Genomic DNA, 6,048 nt, shown 5'->3' on the forward strand with positions numbered 1-6,048 from the left:
GAGTTTCTTTCACTTCCTTTGTATTTGCTTATATTTTTATCTTTTCTCCTTTTTTTTTTATTTGTTCAAAACAAATAAAACTAGATTTTACTTTCAATTTCTATTCCTATTATTTCTATTTTTAAATGAACTGATTTTTGTTCTAATCTTTATTATTTCCTTCCTTCTCCTTACTTGGAGTTTCATCTTCATGATCGGTAACAGTCAAGTAGTGCCCACATTTCAAAATAGGGTTTTATATAACATCATCTTCCTTTTATATGATCAATATCCAGGAAGTAGATGAGAGATGATCCTTCTCTTGATGCACTCACATTCACTAACCTTTCTGCACTTTCCAGACAAGGAGAAGGTGAGAGAGGAAGTTAATTGATCATAGTTCAAGAGCAAAATGATTAACAGAAATTGTTTCATCTATTGTTATGTAACTCTGTAAGCTCAGAAGGGAAGTCAGCTATTTAATGTGCTTAATAAGTAGTTCCAGCAATGGGAAAGGGTATTTCTTCACTGCTAGACAAATATATCATTTTTTGGCAGAAATGGCAATTCTGTCATGCAGTCGTATTCTCTGTATTAAAACACAGAGCTCATTTTTGAGTCCAGTCTATTAAGGTGGATATATTGCCATGACTGGTAAAATAACGTATCCAGACAGAAATAACGATGTCAGCTCAATCAGCAATTTGATCCCAGCAGTCTCATCAGAGAAATGACCATTAATGTGGACACCTAAATGAGTGACCCAGAGGTTTTCATCAGCAGCTATGACTAGTATCCAGAGTTCACAAGCTCTAAAATTGAGGACTTTAGTCTCTCAGTATGTAGTTTTTCAAGTGGCAGGAAAAAATAATCTACAATGTTGGCAACTGCCTAAGGTTCTATTTAAATATAACATGTTTTATCATATTGGGTGTTAGGCATAACTATGAGAATGGCCTGGACTTTAGGCCACTGAGAAGAACAAACATATCCATTGTGAATTCTGCATATCTATCTGGTGCTTAGATGAATAAAATTAATCAGCCCAGTGAATACCATGTTTTTTCAGACTAGTCAATCCATTAGTAAAACAAGAAACAGACACTTTAGGGAAAATCTCTGTGAACTGAAGGTCTCATTGAGCCAGTGATTTTGTTTATGGTTTCTGAATTAGGGGATAAAACTTCGGTTGGTAGTTGTAGTCTATTTTTTTTTTTCCCCATTTCTTATTTGGTACTTTCTACCTGTTTTTATGCCTTCTCTGTACTTCATGTACCATTTTCTTGATTCTATATTATCTCCTTTATTGACTTTTTTAATTAAAATAAATGTTTAATGGCTATTGTTGTGTTTGCATATACATTTTTAAAAATAATCTGAGTGTATCCTGGTGGTGTAGTGCCTAAGGCATTTGACTGCTAACCAGAAGTCTGGTGGTTCAAACCCACCAGCCACTTCTTGGAAGGAAGATTGGGCAATCTACTTCTGTAGTGATACTACCTTGGAAACCCAAGGAGGGGTTGATATGAGTCAGTTCTGACTCTACGGAAGTGGGTTTGGGTGTCCTCAAAAAATATTACAGCATTCTGCATGTAGTGTATGAATTTATAACAGTATATTACCAATTTCTCCTTTCTACCCTTTATGCTATTGTTGACATATATTTCACATTTACCTATTCTATCATTAAGAATACACTAGCACTCTTTTTTATTTAAACAGAAAGTAATATTACATTAAGAAAAATATTAATTTTATTTTACCTTTTTCCTCTTTCCAATTATTTTTATTTATTTATTTTTTTAATGCAGCTACTTATTCCTAAACTATAACAAGCTTTACAATTTTTTCTGGTTGAAAAGCATCCCTTAAAATTTCACATACACCAACAGAACTAGATAGTGCTCAGCTACTATAGTCAACCACTTGGAAAAGGATCAGTGTAGGAGATCCTAGATAGAATGAGAGAAGAATGTGGCACAAAACTCAAAATCATGAGAAGTCCTGGCTTACTGGTCTGGCAGAGACTTGTGAAGGCTCTGAAACTATGGTCCTGAGTCACAAGCCGGGAATTGAACTCACTCCTCTCTCTCCCATGACTTCCGGACAAAGAACAGGCAGGCATATAAAGTGAACATTTACATCAGGTAGTCACACTCCATAGAACAATCAACCATGGGAGATTAAAGGGCAGTATTTTCACAGGGAAATAGTTTAGAGGGCAGGAATGCACAGGAAAGAAAGACACAGGGAAAAGTTAACCACACAGAGGAAGAGGGAAGAGAGCTGTTACATTAGGGGGATTGCAATCAATGTTATGAAACAAAATGTGTATGAACTCTTGGATGAAAAATGAATTCGGTCTGCAATTTTTTTTAAACAAAATTCACATTTTATTTAGATTGAAAAAACTGTACAAAATTGGTTTTCTTCACCAAAAATAAATAATATTTTCCATGTTATTCCTAGATAAATCAGATTTTCCAGGTTTTGCTTATAAACCAAGACGAGGCAGTAGATACAGTCATGGTAAAAGATAGAAGAAAACAGATATATCAGTTGTTAGTGTCCATGACCTCTGGTCCTGTCTTAGCCATGAAACAGAAAATGTTCAACATATACCTGACAAACAGTTTATGAAGGTGTAGGCTCAAGAAAGGAACGTAAACAGCAGCAACCAAATGTGGAACAACAATGGTAAACTCTTCTATTCAAACTTGAACTGTAACTTGTTCCTTTAGGTTGATTTGATAAAAACAAAATCTACATTGAAATCCATTTGGCTAGCTCATAGGTAGTCCCACTCTGGTAATTTCCTTATCTGTCCATTTCAGAATTTTAACATATTTTAACCTCCTACTAGTCAAAGATTAGTCTTGAGATTCATTGTAATATTTTATAAAATATATTCCTTCCTCCCACACCTCCGCAAAATCTATTTTTTAGAAGAACTGTAACTCAGTACCTGATCATTGGATCCACAGTGATAATGTCATAGCTAAAATGTCTTAACTAAAACAATGCATTGGGCAATCTACTTTCGTAGTGATACTGCCTCGGAAACCCAAGGAGGGGTCATTATGAGTCGGGACCGACTCGATGGCACAAAACAACAACAACAACAACAAAACAATGCAAGTGCCACAACAGAGATCATATAGAAACAAAACATGGTACTTTCACTGCTACCTTCTGGAAGAATGAATACATCTTCAAAGCAAGAGAGTTCCAAGAGAGGCCATTCAGTTAGACAGATTAACAATAGCTAATGTTTTCAATCGGAGGTCTATGTGTGAAGATATTCAGTGATTAAATGGCCTATATACACCTTACAGTTTTTCTTTCAGATACCAAATGTAAAAAAAAAAACAAACATATTTTAAGTGTTTTCAACAGTTTCTGAATTACCTGTAGGAGGCTCTGACTCAGTTGTATAGAGTTTGATATATGTGTCCACCATTAAATCCAGATCATGTTTTATATCAAAATTTATGTTAAGTAAAGCCAAGTTATTTGACTTTTGGTCTCTCAAAGTGTTCCTCAGGTATGCTTTGAGATGCTTTTGTCCATTTTCATAGTGTTCATTCTCAACCTTCATCACAGGAAGTATACACAAGACCTTCAGTAATGAATAAACATTAGGAAAGTACTTGATGTCAGGCAGATGGAGGGCTTCATAGATGGTGGATGGAACCTCTATATCTTTTCCAACAATGAAACTCGGCTGGCAGTGTGTCAGGATTGGGTAAGCCACTTCTATACATGTCAGCATGGTGTTCCTCTGACGTATTGAATTTGAGCTGTCCCATGACAGAGGGTACCAGAAATAAGCACTTAAGACCTTTGAGGTGCTGTTCTGAGAATATATCTTTAAATTCCTGAATAATATGCTCCACTCTTGGGGCACTTAGGGTTTCTTTATAGTAACTCTCAGAGGTTAGTTGAGAATCCAAGTTACCTTGCTGAGCTCTGCAGAATTTTTGGAAGTTTCATTTGAATATCAAGTTTGGTTGCCAAATTTGTGGCCTACTCAAACCAAAATTCATGATAAACCACAATATTTTCTATCACTTCATTTAGTGAATGAAGCATTGCAGTCAAGCTGCTGGCTGCACAGAAGACACCAGAGGTTTGACCCTGGGGATTTTTCCCAAAGGCTCTTGTAAATTACAGAACATTTTTAAGAACAATAATGGTAACAATGAAATCAAAATCTGCTACTGCACTACAGAGTACAAATGCTCGGCCAGGTGTACAGCTATTCCATCTAATATTTGTGTCATTATTTATACCATCTAAACAGAAAACAAGTGCTTGTAGGAGGTCCACTAAAATCTCAAAAGTGTCATGCCTGCCAGCCCACTGAGAATGGCAGATTTCCTTCAGTTCATTACCCCTTTCTTCATTGCTTGGAAAAAGGACAGAAATTACATTTTCAAGTTCTAAAAGCAGCTATGCTGATTGATGGAAAAAAGAAAAGCTTCCTCAATTGTTCCCAATGTACAGAAACTCCCATAAAAGGTACTGATGTTGCCAACACCATATTTAAGGCACAGGAAGAACAGAATGTGTAGATGACTTGAGGGTATTTGTCTAAAAGTCTAGAAGCAACAACTTTCATCTTGGAAGAAAATCCACTGGACATAATGTAAGCCTGGCCACAACACTACTCTATGTAGTGTCTCCATTTCTGTTACTGTAGTGTGAAATTTCACTGTCAAGATTTCTGTGTCAGCTTCATAAGTTAGGAAGCCCACAGATTCCTCTCTCAGGTTATGAGACTCATGGACAAACCTCACCAATACGGGCAGATGCTCTTCCCCTGCTATGTCCACCACATCATCAGTGACAATGGGAAAGAAGTGTTAGTCTTTCACTTCCCTGAGAGTTTCTTCCCTAATGCAGCTCTCACAGATCTCCAGCATCTGTTTGTTCTGTGTTTTTGAACAGAACAGCATGTCAACTGCTGTAGTCTCAAAGCGCTTTCTCAGAATTTCTTCACCAGAATTTATCTGGCACTCCAGCAAAGCTTGAAAGTTATCAGGAGTAAGAGACTGTCTGGGATTTCATCAGCCTCATGTCCATCCAGAGGTATGTTTTGCTTTCCCGTAAGTCTCAAAATTTCAAATAAAGATTCTTTGTTTTCCTCCTCTTCAAGGATTAAAGGTAAAATGTCTTCATCCTGTTTTTCACCTGCTTCTGCATTGAGCTTCTGAGCATTGATGCTGTTTGTTTCTTACGTTTTTGTTCCTGTTCAGAAGTTTTGTCATTTTTTTTCCTGTTTCAGTGTGCTGATTTCATCTTCACTCAATCCTTTAATTCTTTTTCTGTGTCTACTATGTGGATTGTTCAGATGACTGGTAAGATCAAATATTGATAGTATAGCATTATCTCAAAAACTATCCTATAAGGACTCTCCCAGTGACTTCACAGGTATCTGCTTCAATGATTTTGAGAAATAAAATAACCCAATCATTCTTTAGTTGTCTGATGCCTCTGCAAAATGTAGAGATGTAGAGATGTCTACAGATCGTAGACGTCTCAAAGTGGCACATAACCGATAATGTTTATTAAGCTTATCAGGTGTTTTATCTTCTAAGTTGGCTCTCCTACAATTCTCTACCCACTTCTGGCATCTGGCAGGACCCCGCGGGAATTTAAAGAATTTGCTCTTTCGCGTGCAATTGGGGGCAGAGCAGAAGTTTGGCATCTCCGCCCACCCAAAGACAGGCGTGGCTCTTCTCCCCACCTCCTCTGGGCAGCCTGCCGTTCCTTCGCCCTTCGGGGCAGGGAGGGGAGCCGGGGCCGGCTGGTAGTGCTGGCGTGCCAAGCTATAAATTTTTACTCAAAGCACAATTATTATTATTGTTTTTCTCATACAGTAAATATCAAGATAATTAATTACTGCAGATTTTGTTTTTCATAAGAACTTTATTTCTTTGTAATTTTTTGAAAAAAAGTATTCTACTTTTATGTTTATTTATGAATGTGTATTTTTTTTTTCATTATTTTATAGGTGAGACTCCATTGTTTTCTGTGTATTTTTTCCATGAGATCTCTGCTATAATT

At 36.7% G+C, this 6,048-nt stretch overlaps 1 pseudogene; it reads right to left on the bottom strand.

The window, feature by feature from the left end:
* Positions 1-3,358: 3,358 nt before the first annotated feature.
* On the bottom strand, positions 3,359-5,689 carry LOC103208465 (annotated as a pseudogene).
* Positions 5,690-6,048: the final 359 nt, after the last annotated feature.

The sequence above is a fragment of the Orycteropus afer genome, unplaced genomic scaffold, assembly GCF_000298275.1.
Source record: "Orycteropus afer afer isolate SDZICR_OR568_19922 unplaced genomic scaffold, OryAfe1.0 scaffold00439, whole genome shotgun sequence".
Classification (NCBI taxonomy): Eukaryota; Metazoa; Chordata; class Mammalia; order Tubulidentata; family Orycteropodidae; genus Orycteropus; species Orycteropus afer.